Below are 13,381 nucleotides of genomic sequence, written 5' to 3' on the forward strand. Positions count from 1 at the left end.
CAGCAAATATTTATGTTAAAGATTAGGAAATATCTCTAAGTTTTTGCAACTCAGTTCCAAAGTTGAAGAAATTTCAGAATGTGAGATTCCTTGCTGTAGTAAGCTTACAAAATACCTTAATGCTATTGTTTTGGAAAAATAAATACAATTGTTCTTTGTTTTTCATTCTTGTATTTGCACTTCATGTAGAAATAAATTTTGTTTCCCTTAGCAGCAGCTGGAGCTCAGTTATGCTTCATATCTTCCTTGTAAACTTTGTCTAAGTACAACCATTAGGGACAGAAATTTGCATTAGCTGCTAGCATAAACTTCAGTACCCTATAAATGCAAGCAGTCCACTTCTTACCGGGGCCGATTCTTTATTGGTCCACTCCCTCCAGTGATCCTTCTTGGAAGAGTGATCTGCTCTTTGTTGTATGCTTTACTCAGAAATGTGAGTGAAAACCAGGATGTGATTGTAAAGGTTTCTTCCCTTCAAGCTTGACTGGCTTTCTTTATCATGTCTTAAACAAAAAGTCTGCTCCTGCAAAGATAGCCTTCTCCCTTTGGCTGGGAGAAGGGGTCATGAGATGATCAAGTGCAGCACCTCTCTGCTTCCCTCTCAGCAGTTCCTCCTCTCCTGTCTGGTAGCTGCCAGATTGGAGGTGAACCCTGTCCTGCACTAGGTTGGGCCAAACCAGATTCCACTCCAGCTGTTTCCAGATAAAATTAATAATCTTTCAAAGCTGAGGCTGCGGTAAATTGCCAACATTTGTTAACACAAAGCATGCTTGTGAAGATGTGTATTGATGACATAGGACCCTAATGCTCAAATGGACTGATTTCAGGCAAGTGTTTTGAGAAAGACCCTTCAGCCTCTTATTAACATCCCTCTTATATGCTGCTCGTTGGGAAGATCCCCCTGATGCATGAATTGCAGCCAGGAATAATGAGGACATATTTGTAACTCCTAGGAAATGAGATGACACTTTGGCATGACCATGACCAGGGTCTGTGACTGACATCATAGTGGCAGGGTCGCTCTAATCTCTTGCAGAGTGATTTATCACACATTACATGTGTGTACTCATGCAGGAAAGTTCCTTGAATCATATGTAGTAAAAAGAATCTGAAATCCCTAATAAAAATGTTTCTCTGAATTCTGCAGCGCAGAATGATGAATGTGAAGTATATGTATCAGGAATGCATGAAAAAAAAATTCTGTTTTTCTGTAAGGATAAAAGTATATTTGACCTCTTAGGAAAAACAGAGTTTAGCACCATCTGAACAAATATTTTTCTGCTGGCAATGCCTGCTGTTCCCTAAAAGGATAGTCTAGCTGTTCACAGGATTTTCCTTTCATTTGTTGCTTTTACAGTCTCACAATTTCTCTAAGAATAAGAGTAAAGACATTGATACTTTAGCCTCATCTTTCTATCTCAGAGAAGTGACAGAGAAGACAAGATCCTCCTTCTAAGCAAGAACATTCCATTTTCTAGCTTACAGACCACAGGTAATGCATGTGAAATTTCTTGGCAAAGTTATGGAAGAGCTGCTTCATTCTCATTCTTTCTTAAATCAGGTTAATGTAGAAAGCCATCTCTACATAGCTTGAATCAAGGCACAGTCTTTTTTAAGTCGCCTAGATGCTTTACAGTCTCGTGTAACGTGATTTAGGAATTTATATCAGTCTTGATATGATGTCAATAACAGTATTAGCACAAAAGAATCCATTTTAAATGTTTTTATTCTGTCCCATGTGTTGAAATTATTTGATTCTTTGATAGTTTTTCAATCCAGTCACTTAGTCATTCCTGTAACTTCCTGCAGTTCAGAGATTCCTAGATAATATGCTGCAAATATTGAGAATAGTTGGAGGTTAAAAGAAGGTTAAAAGAAGCCAAAATCTGTTTGTTTTATCTTCACCATGGTTTGAAGTAAGAAAAACAGAAAGGCATGCTTTAAATGCAAGCTGGAAGTCAAAAGATGCATCTGAAGTTTAGGAAGTGCTTGTATAGCTGTTTGAACCCCCAGGAACTGGATTTATATATTAAATATTTATAGCTTAGCTATGAGTCCTTTTGTATTCTGGCCTCTTAAACTTACATCAGGTTTGGTTGCAGGTAGAAGTTATTCCTTTAGAGTTTTGGTGATCTCTGAGTGTCACTGAAGTGGTGGAAAGTGCTTTCCTACAATGACTTGCAATGGAAATGCAATTTCCTTAATGGAAATACCTATATTGCTTCACAGCTGGTGCAAGTGGTTTACCTATAACAGGTTCATATTTTGTCCAGAAACTGTAATTCCATTGTTTTTTCCAAAAGATGGATTTTTCTTTCTTGTAAATGTATAATCTGTAAAAGGCTGGCTATGTGTTGTGCCCTGTGCTTCTCAAAGCTTTTTGGAAAGCTTTTAGAACAAAGATGCTTTTAGGGAAAAGTATTTTTCAGCTTCCAGGTATAACTATACCTCCAGATATAATTAGAATGTGATTAGGCTGTGATTTTCCCCAATTTCCGTAATTTCTTAGCATTTTTGCTCTATCATTTTCCTAGGCATTGTGACAGAAGGGGAGAACTTAACATTCTTAATATCTTTTGATCATCTGTATCATTTAGCTTTTTCTGATGCATCGGCCGTTGCAAAGGAAAAGGAAGTTTTCCTAGCTGGGGCATGTAATTTTTTTCCTGCTTAGCTTTCTAACTGGAAATGTAACCTATTATGGTTCAGCAAGGAACACTGATTTGCACAAGGCTTTGGGTGTTAATGGCATTGAGCACCGTCTGAATACAAGTTGCTATGAAGAAGTCTATGGAAAGAAGACAATAGAATAGTTTTATGAGACTGAGACTTCCACCTCCACAATCTCAACTACTTACAGAGGTACAGAGAAAGTATTCCTCTTCGGGTTAGTTTCTTTTCTGAAAAATTAATGGACTTTAACAATCATAGGTTTAAAAATGATGATGAAGACGAAGCAAAAATCTCCTTCCAATTCTTAACATCTGCCAAGATATAAAATGAGCACTTTGTGTCCAAGTAGTACAGTTGGTAGCACCACTACTCTTACAGTAAGGCATTTCTTCCTAATAGCTAATCTAAACATGCCCTCTTTCAGTTTAAAATGATTGCCCCTTGTCCTGTCACTATCTGCCCATTAAAAAAGTCTCTCTCCCTCGTTGTTATAAGCCCCCTTAAGGTACTGGAAGACTACAATGAGGTTTCCCCAGAGCCCTTTCTCCAGGATGAACAAGTCCAGGTCTTTCAGGTTGTCTTCACAGGAGAAGTGCTCCAGCTGTCTGATCATCTTCATGGCTCTCCTCTGACTCTGCTCCAACAGGCATGTGTCTTTTCTGAGCTCACGCAGCACTCCAGGTGGGATCTCACGAGGGCAGAATTAAGTGGCAGAATCCCCTCCCTTGCTCTGCTGGCCACCCTCCTTATGGTGCAGCCCAGGACATGACTGGATTCTGGGCTGTAAGCACACACTGCTGGGTCATGTCTGGCTTTTCATCTAAGAGAACCCCCAGGCCCTTCTCCACAGGGCTGCTCTCAAGGAGTTCTCCCAGTCTGCACGCCTATCTGGGACTGTCCTGACCCAGGGGCAGCACTTCACACTGGGACTCGTTGAACCTAATGATACTCCCATGGGCCGACTGGTTAAGCTTGTCCAGGTCCCTCTGGATGGCATCCCTTCCTTCTGTTGTGTCAACTGCACTGCTCAGCTTTGTGTCATCTGCAAACCTGCTGAGGGAACACTCAGTGTCACTGTTAGTGTCATTGGTGAAGATACAGAAGAGCACCAGTCCCCAGATCTCTCTCTGAACCACTCCTCACTGGCCTCCACCTGGACATAGAGCCATTGACCACAACTCTCTGGCTGTGTCCATCCAGAAAATTCCTAATTCACTGAATAGTACATCCATCAAATCCATGTCTTCCCAGTTTGGAGGTAATGACATCATTAGGGACGGAAGAAGATAGGACACACCTGTTGGTCTTCCCTCTCAATCGTTGCTCAGTGCCTCACAGAATACCACCACGTTGGTCAGGCATGATTTGCTTTCAGTAAAATTTGCTGGCTGCCTCAGATCACTTCCTTGTCTTTTCTGTGCCTCAGTACATCTACAAGGAAGATTTACTCCATAATCTTCCCAAACATGTGAGGCGCACTGGTCTATAGTTCCACAGATCTTCCTTTCTCCCATTTTTGAAAATGGAAGTGATGCTTCCCTTATTCCAGTCTCTTCACCAGTCTGCCAGGACTTTTCAAATATGATGGAGAATGGCTTGGCAACATCAACCACTTTCCTCAGGACCAGGAAGTGCATCTCACCAGATCCCTTAGACCTGTGGCTGTTCAGCTTCACGAAGAAATTCCAGACCTGTTCTTTGCTTGCAGGGTAAAGGACTTTGCTCCTTCGACATCCACAGAAAGGACCAGGGACTTGAGAGAAGTGGGAAGCCTGGCTGCCAGTGAAGACTGAGGCAAAGAAGTCGGTGAGTAGCTCAGCCTTCCAGTTACCATCAGTTCACCCTTCTCACCAGGCTGGATACACTCTACTTGGCATTTCTTTTTTGACCTATGTTCTTATAAAATCCCTTTGTGTTGTTCTTCACATCTCTTGCCAAGTCCTGTTCCAGCTTTGCCTTGATTTTTCTGACACCATCCCTACACATTAAAATTATTCCCCAGCACTCTCCTCACGTTACCTGTCACTGCTTCCACAGGCTGTACGTTTCTTTCTTACTCCTCAGTTTGATGAGCAGATACTCGCGCAGCCATGCCAGTTTCCAGCCTGCCTTCCATGATTTCCTACACACTGGGATAAAGATCTCTTGTTCCCTAAGAGAGCTCTGATCAGTCCCTCTATTCTTAAGGAAAGTTACCTGGGGGAGCTCACTCACCAATTTTTTCCGACAGCTAGAATTCCACTCTTGCAAAGTTCAGGGTCTTGATTTTGCTCCTTGCCAGGCCCAAACTCCTTGAGATCATGAACTCAGCCAGGGTGGTTGTTACAGCCAAGGCTGCCTCTGATATTAACTTCTTTGATGTGCTCACCCACTGCCTTGGTGAGTACCAGGTCCAGGTAATGTCTCACCTCTGGTTAGTTTGTCTAATACCTATACCAGGAAGTTGTCCCCTACACTCTCCGGGAATGTCTTGGGTTGCTTGCTGTATTAATTTCCCAGCAGATGACCAGGTGGTTGAAGTCCTCCATCTGGATTAGAGCTTGTGGGCATGATGCTTCCTGTATCAATCTGACTTTTCCTTAACATGGAGCACAACACCCCCACCCCTCCTTCCCAGGCTGTCTCTTCTGAAAAGCTTGTAGCCCTCAGCTGCAGTGTATCCAGCCATATAACTCATGTCCCATCTTTCTGTGACAGCAATTAGGTTATAGTTTTCTAATTCCACCATGTTTTCCAGCTCATCTGGCTTGTTACCTGTGCTGCATGAATTGGTGTAGAGGCACTTCAGCTGGGCTATCCACCTCCTCGTCTTCTGGGAAAAGCCCTCTCCTAATTCTTCTGGGATGATTTACAGGTATTTCCCTGCTGTTCCCCAAACTGCTATTGTTCCTGCTTCCTTTCTGATAAGCCAGTAGAGCATACTCTTTCTCTGCTGAATGCAATTTAAGGCTCTTTTAGTATGTCTTTCCAGCTTGTTTCCCATAGTAAGTGCCTGAATGCTTCAGTACCAAGGCTTACTTAAGCACAGCACAGAGATGTAGCAGTGTTTATAAAATGTATTCCTAATCCTGCAGAGTCCTGAAGGCCAGAGCATGAAAAACCATCTGGAAATAAAAGAAAGGAAGGAATATATATATATATATATATATATTTGTGTGTGTGTGAGAAAGCTGTTGAATGTGTGACTATGTGCTCAACAGCAAACAATGCCTGAATAAGCAAGTAAGGCCAGCTTCTTAATAATGATAATCAAGGTCAACATTTTTAAAAGTGCAAACTACCAATTACAGAAATATGGGGCCTAATCTTATAGTCTTTCCCAGAGGGAGAATTTTCTTGGCTACACTAACAGTGCTCACCAGAGTAAATATTGGAATCATAGAATGGTTTGTGTTAGAAGGGACCTTAAAGATCCTTTCAGACTCATTGCCATGGGCAGGGACACCTTCCACTAGACCAAGGTTGCTTGGAGCTCCATCCAGCCTGGCCTTGAACACTTCCAGGGATGGGGTATCTACAGCTTCTCTGGGGAATCTCTTTCTGTGCCTCCCCATCCTCTCAGGAAAGAATTTCTTTCTAATGCCTTACCTAAATCTACTGTCTTTCAGTTTGAAGCCATTCCCCCTTGTCCTGCCACTAGAAGCCCTTGTAAGAAGTCCCCCTGCAGCTTTCTTCTAGAGCTCCTTTACACCCTGAAAAACTTCTTTAAAATCTCTCCAGAGCCTTCTCTTTTCCAGGCTGAGTAAGTCCAGCTCTCTCAACACATCCTTGTAGGAGTGGTGTTCCATCCCTCTGATCATATTTGTGGCCTTCCTCTGGACCTGCTTCAACAGATCTGTGTCCTTCTTTTGCTGGAGCTCTGGTTACATTTTTTATAATGTTACCCTAAGTGATCCATTCACAGATGCAAACAAGAAATATCTCATTTTACCTTCAGTCATGAGGGTGATACTTGGACTTGAAAGCACAGTTTCTTTAGAAGCTCTTGGAGTAGATTCAAAGCTGACCAAAACTCAGGTGTTCCCAATTTTGTTGTTGTTTAAGGTTTCCCTCCTGCAGAATGATTTAAATTGAGCTGGCAAACTGAGTAGATGAAAACAGGCAGACTTTCATCTTTTTTCCATTGTTTATGAGGGATTGGGTGGTGCCTGGAGGAAAGTGCATGTATAAACAAGCTCTAAGGTAAAATACTGGCAAGTCTGCAAGTGCTGAAAATTGAGCACGCATCATGCTGAAATGATGCTTCCTCAACAGAGAAAAACAATCTTTGTAGATGTTTGTCTCGGAGATGTTTCACAAGATGTCTTTTGTTAAACTTATTAAACTTTCTTTAAAGATTAACCTGTACCCACTGAAAATGAAATTAAGTGTACTAACTAGTAATTCCCTACTCTCAGCAGGGAAAATATGTTCATTAGTTTTGGTTAATTGAAATGTGTTAGGTAAATTTAGATGAAATTCTGCCTTTTTTCCTTCACTACAAGTTCTTCACTACTGCTGTAACGTTTTCCACAGTCTTCAGATTTGCAAGAGATTCTTTTTCTTGTAATGCTGAAAAATGAAAATTTTCTTCAGCTACTGCTCAATTTTTCTGTTGCAAACCTTCCTTTCAGAAAGTATATCCAACTTCCTGCATCTCTGATCATGGGACATGGTATAACTGTGCTACACTTAGTTTTGTATGCTGTACAGGTATTTTCTTAACTTTTGGAAATGCTGGAATAATTTTAATTTCATTCCATTCTAAAATTTCACTCAGAGATTTGGGTAAATGTGATATTAACCAGCATTTTCCCTTTTCTCTATAATTTTTGGAAAATTAGCTCGTATCACCCTTTTTTTCCTCAGGCTGGCAGTCAGGACAGAATTGTTAAATCATTTAACATGGAAGAGTTTAGGTGCCTGGAAACTAAGTGGGAGCATGGAATCCATGAGGGCAACAGAACTTTAGCCACTGGGGCTAGTGGGTATTTATAGCAGACTCAGGTACAGCAGGCTGCTCAGTGCTGTGTCTGTTTGGTTTGAATATCTCTAGGGGCAGAGACTGCCATCCTCTCGGGAAAAGCTGCTCTTGTGTTTGATCACCCTCACAGTATTTTTTTTTTTCCTTGTGGTTAAATGGAACGTCTTGGTTTGATTTGTGCCTGCTGCCTCCTCTTCATTCACTGGGTATTACTGGGAAGAGTCTGACTCAGTCTTCTTTATTCTCTTCTGTCAGGTGTCTATACACATTTATAAGACCCTCCTGAGACTTCTCTTCTTCAGGTGGAGCAGTTCCAGCTCTCCCAGCCTCTCTTTGTGCAGAAGGTGCTCCAGTGCTCCGTGTTTGTGGTCTGTCATCAGACTCACTCCAGGATGTTCAGTGTGGCCCAGACCCGGACCCAGCATCTGCGTGTGCATCACCAGTGCTGAGCAGAGAGAAAAGACTTCATGGCTTGACTTACTGGGCTCTTCCTAAAGCAACCCAGGATACCACTGGCCTTTTTTTCCCCTCAGGGCCACACATCTGGCTCATGGTCAGCTTGTTTCGATTCAGCACGTTTTCTGACAAGCTGTTCTTCAGCTGTTCAGCCCCTGTGTGTAGCCCCACTGTGTGGCAGACTCGTGTATGTCCAGTTTGTACACAGACCTATCCAAGTGTGTAGGCACCCGAGTTTTTCCTCGTGAGCTGCTCCAGGTATGTATCCATGCCTAGGCTGCAGCTGGCTTGGCAGGTCTGAGGACTGCTTTTCAGGTCATGCCTGAGCGAGCCTGCTCAGAGGTTCTTCGATAAACCATCCTGTGCCTACACCTCCAAAGGCATCCAGTGCTGTGCCTGTGTTTTTAGCATGCACCTGAATGTGTACTGCTCAAAAGAGAGCAGTTGTGATCATTGTCATTCTTAAATACAGCCTCCAGTCCAGCTAATTTATTTTTTTTTTTTTTTAAATACAGCCGGGCTTGCACAGCAAACAAGGAACCAGGTTCATGGTCTTCTGCAATTTCAGGAAGTTCAAAATCACAGCTTCCAGGGAACCCAAGTTCAAATTAACCAAATTAGCTCATTTTCTTTTTGAGCCAATGCGTGCATGCTGTTGATCCGCCCTGGCATGACAGTACTCTTAAGAGCTCATTTAGGCTGGATGCTGTTGGTAGGCCTGCAGGAACAAGCTGTCTTTCCAGAGGTGCTCTGATACCATGGCAACTGTCACTTTACAAGGAGATAGATAGCAACCCAAGCCCCCGAGCCATCCCACTGCCCAGAGCTACTGAGGCTTTACTAGTTCCAGTAAACACTGGAGGTTGCTCTAAGCCTGATGTGATCAACTGCAACTCCAGTGACTTCAAAGGATTTGTCCCACTGTCACCCTCACTGAAATTACTATTTCAGTGACAGTGAAATAATTCCCATCAAGTACAAATTACTTAGAAGCTTTTGGATAGAACTCAACAGTACCAGTTAAACCTATTTGTCATAGCTGTGATCAGTGAACTGAAGACAGGAAGGCAATCTAATTTTACAGTTTTATTAAGATGTAGATGCTGGACATGACTACACGAGAGGTAAATTCCTATAGAGAGCTTCCATTACAAATGGAAATACTGTCCAGGAAAGCTGGACCAGGGTATATTAGAAAAATTAATTTCAAGCAATTTACCTCTGTTCATTGCAAAAGCAATTTGTCTTGCAGCCATCAAGGAAGATAGAGAGGCACTTGTCTCTCTTCTGACAATGTAACGTAATAGTGAAAAGCCAAAGTAACGTAAAAGTGGCATGCCAAAGGCCAGACGGAAAGGACTCATGGTTTTGCCAGATAGGTCAGAGTTAGGACTGTCTGCCAGTTACTGATCTGAAGCCCTTGTACTAGGTCTGACTGGGATGAAGGTCATTTCCACCATAACAACTCCTGTGGTGCTGATAACAGACCCACATTTCAGGTACTGCTGAACAGCATTTGTGCAGCATGAAAGCATTCTCTGCTCATTTTTACCCCCCAGTGAACAGATTGGAGTGTGTGAGAGGTAGGGAGAGGACACAAATCTGACCAGAGAGATTTTCCATGCCCTGCAGTGTCATGTTCAGCAATAAAAGAGAGGAGAAAGTGGAGTTAGGTAGATCAGCTGTCTGTTGTTTGAGAACTGATGGGGCATCAGTCTAGCATGGGAGGTGGATAGTGATTGTCCTTGTATCATGAGCTCTTGGTTTTTTACTCTCTATCTTCTTCCACTTTTCCATCACCTGTTAAATTGTTCTTGCCTTGAGCCATGAATTTTTTGCGGGTTTCCAAAAATTAGCTCTTTTGGCTCTTTCCTTTTATTTTTCCCCCTAAAACTGTTTTGGGGGGTGGGGAAGGAGCAAGTGTCTATGTGGTACTTAGGTGCCCGCAATAGTTTAGGGTAACTCATATAAATACCAGTTTTCAGTACAACATTTTAGGTGTGTGTTGTACAACACACAATTGTACAGTACAACAGTTTAAGTGTAAAACCCATGAATTAACAGAACTGAAGCTTTTTGTAGAGTTTTGTGCTTTAAAGTCCATGGAAGCAGTAAGCATGGAACAGGCAGAGCAATTCCTCACATTTTCTGGAGAGCACCATGTGGAGTGAGGCAGGGCCTCTGAATCACTCCAGTCCTTGCCTCGTCTTTGTCTTTCATAGTTAATGGTGGTGTCTGATGAGACAGCCTTTAAACAATAGCCGCCATGAGAAGGCTTCTATCAAGATGAAGACTGCTGGTAGCACTTTGCTTGCTTGTTTCAAACCATTGTGTTCTTTCCAGCCTGGAAGTTTTACTGCCCGTTTGTGGATTTCATGTTTCATGGAAGGCTGGCATTCCTTTCTCCTAAGAGAAAACTGGAAATGTGAGGAAAACTGCAAAACCATGATCTTGAGTATCAAGTAGTCAAAATATTTGCCTGGTTTAGCTGCTGAAAAAGTAAATCTCAGAGGGAGGATATATGCCCATAAAAACCTGGTTAAGGAAGTAGAAAATGTATTTATATGTTCACTCTCCTTTGATCCTCCAATAAGAAGCTGCTCTAGTGTGTTATCCTTGCAGCCAGTGCATCTCTTCTCTGCATTATCTGAATGCTGGGTCAAGTCTTGTACTTGCTAAGGATTGAATACAGGGAGCCCAAACACAAAGATAAACACTATACAGGGCCTGGCTGGGATGGAGTTAATTTTCTCCCAGATGCTGCTCTGTTTTGGCTTTGTGACTAAAGCCACGGTGATGGCACAGTGTTGTGGCATGGCTTGTATGGCATTGGGGCTTTGTCTTTTCCCAAGTGTGCCTCAGCAAAAAGAAGGCTGGGGGAGTATGAAATACTGGGAGAGGATGTAACCAGGACAGCTGACCCAAACTGACCAAAGGGATATCCCATGCCATAGAATATCATGAGTGGAGAGGGCTTGGGGTTTTCTTTGAATGCAGCCATTGCTTGGGCACTAACCAGGTGTCAGTATCAGTGTGGGAGGTAAGTGACTTCTTTGCGTCATTGCCTTTTGTTTTGTTCCTGTTTAATGTTGTTTTCTTTCTTCTTCCTTGTTCCTTCCCATTTAAAACTATTTTTATCTCAGCCTTCTGAATTTTCTTGCTTTTGTTCTTCCCATTCTCTCCTTGTCTGACAGTGGGGGAGTGATTAAGTTGCTGTGTGGGGCTGACATGTTGACCAGCATTAACCCACAGCACATCCTAAAATAATAGTCATCCGTGGCAGGTGCCAGGCAGCACTCACACGGGGACCTGATTGTCACTCGTATGCATGAAGTTACTAAAGGCTTAAATGTTTGTTTTGTAAGGCCCAAAACCAGAAAAGAGGCATTGAGGCTTCTGAGAGGGAGAATGGCATGGATGAATCCTGTAATATTTAGATAAAATAATTTTAATAACTGGCAAATCTTACATTGTGTATCTGTAGAACTGCTTTTATCTAGTGTGCATGGAGCCATCAATCTGTTCACCCCAGAAAAGACTCTCATTTGAAATCTTATCTGTTGATTTGTAGCTGGTATCTCCGTAATGACACCATGTTTTAACAAGTTGTGGTGGGATGCCCCCCTGCCCTAGCAGGCCCTATCTGTTACCTATCAGCTAATGCAGGAGCTCAGGGCATCTTCCCCCTCATATGCGTTTGCTAATTGCTGAAATAACTCGATCAGGACAGCTTGTCCTGTAGCAAGTTATTTCGGCACCATGGAGGTGACGTTCCCAGCTGACAACAGACATCTTGCCTTGAAAGCAAGATTGTAGGGAGAACGAGCTTGAATTTCTGATTGACAGATACTTCACTTTACAGGCTATAAAAGCTACGCCATACTTTCACAAAGCAGACATATTCTGCACATTCCCTGGAAATTTGTGGGGATCTCTCCTCAAGGTTTGGGATGCCTGTCGTAAGTTATTCTCTTGAGGGTTGAGTGAAAGGTCTCTGTGTACCCCATCATCAATTTTGTGGTAAATTATATTGACTCCTAATCTATATTATTTCTTTTCTAGCTGTTATATAGGTACCTTTATGTTGTACACAGTTTTATTTAATATATTAGTAGTTTTGTTTAATCCTGTGTGGTACATAACTGTTTAAGACCTTTTTCCTGTTAATCTCCTGTCTCTTTAATAAATAACCCATTTTATAACAGACCCTATCTGCCATTCTTGAGAAATTGTGAGCCAGAATGATTTGGGTGCAGGTAGAGCTAAGTGAAGCTGCAGTGAAAAATCTGAGCCTAAGGCAGGGCTTGTTCAAATCTCTCACTCAGTCCATAACACAAGTGTATGAAAAAGGACTTACATTGGAAAAAGGCACAAAGACATTAACAGTGTTAAAAGCTTTCAATATTTTTTACGTCCTGGACAGAAGAATCATGTATCAATAGCAATAGAAAAAAACAGCTTGGCTTTAAAGAAAAAAAAATCTTCATAACTTAGTAGAAAACTTGAATGCTGAACTTGAGCAAATGCTGTAATTTATTTATTTCCAGTTCTGTGGAGAAGCCAGTGACATCTACATTGCAATACTGCCTTAGCATAGCACTGTATAATAAGCATTTCTCAGTAATTGCTAGCATTAGTATTACACCGCCACTAATACGTTACCTTGGGTGCACTATCCCAGAAAATACTAAAATGTGACTATTTCCCACTTGGGAAAACTGAGACATCACCTTAGTCTTTTTCTACTTGATTTAATGTGCTCTGGCCCATATCCTGTCAAGCTGACATTTGAATGCAGATAACATTGACATATATATATATGTAAAATAAACATTTTGATACTATCGAGAAGAGATAGAACATGAGTAGTTTACTAAAAGACTACAGACAGTGGGCATGGAAATATCTTTTTGGAGCAACAAACACAGATCTGTTAATATGACTGATTACCTTTGTATGATGAATTAGGGTTACCTGGACGCTTATCAGACAGTGTTACACATAACCTTGGGATAGTTACATGACATTTAAATGAATAGTATAAACAAGTGATGCTGCATGAGTTTTTTATTGGATTCAAGACCAGAATATGCAAAAGCAATCAGAACCGAGTTGGATGTTGTTCAGCAGATCCTGCTCTGGTTTTTAATCACAGATGAGAATTCAACATCATTCCAAACTTGTGGTAAAGTTAGAGTTTTCTGTCTTGATTTATGAAAATAAAAGAAAATGATCCATGGCCTCTAGCCTGAAAGATGTATCTCCTTCTATATCTTCCTGTGTCTGCTG

General features: G+C 41.8%; 1 long non-coding RNA gene across 1 annotated transcript; it reads left to right on the forward strand.

Annotated features, from left to right (window-relative positions):
* Positions 1-4,305: 4,305 nt before the first annotated feature.
* Positions 4,306-8,309, forward strand: LOC120765430 (uncharacterized). Its single transcript, XR_005704421.2, has 3 exons — positions 4,306-4,479; positions 5,411-5,527; positions 7,892-8,309. It is a non-coding gene; the product is annotated as an uncharacterized LOC120765430 (long non-coding RNA).
* The last annotated feature ends 5,072 nt before the right edge of the window (positions 8,310-13,381 follow it).

Source organism: Hirundo rustica, chromosome Z (genome assembly GCF_015227805.2).
Source record: "Hirundo rustica isolate bHirRus1 chromosome Z, bHirRus1.pri.v3, whole genome shotgun sequence".
Taxonomy (NCBI): domain Eukaryota; kingdom Metazoa; phylum Chordata; class Aves; order Passeriformes; family Hirundinidae; genus Hirundo; species Hirundo rustica.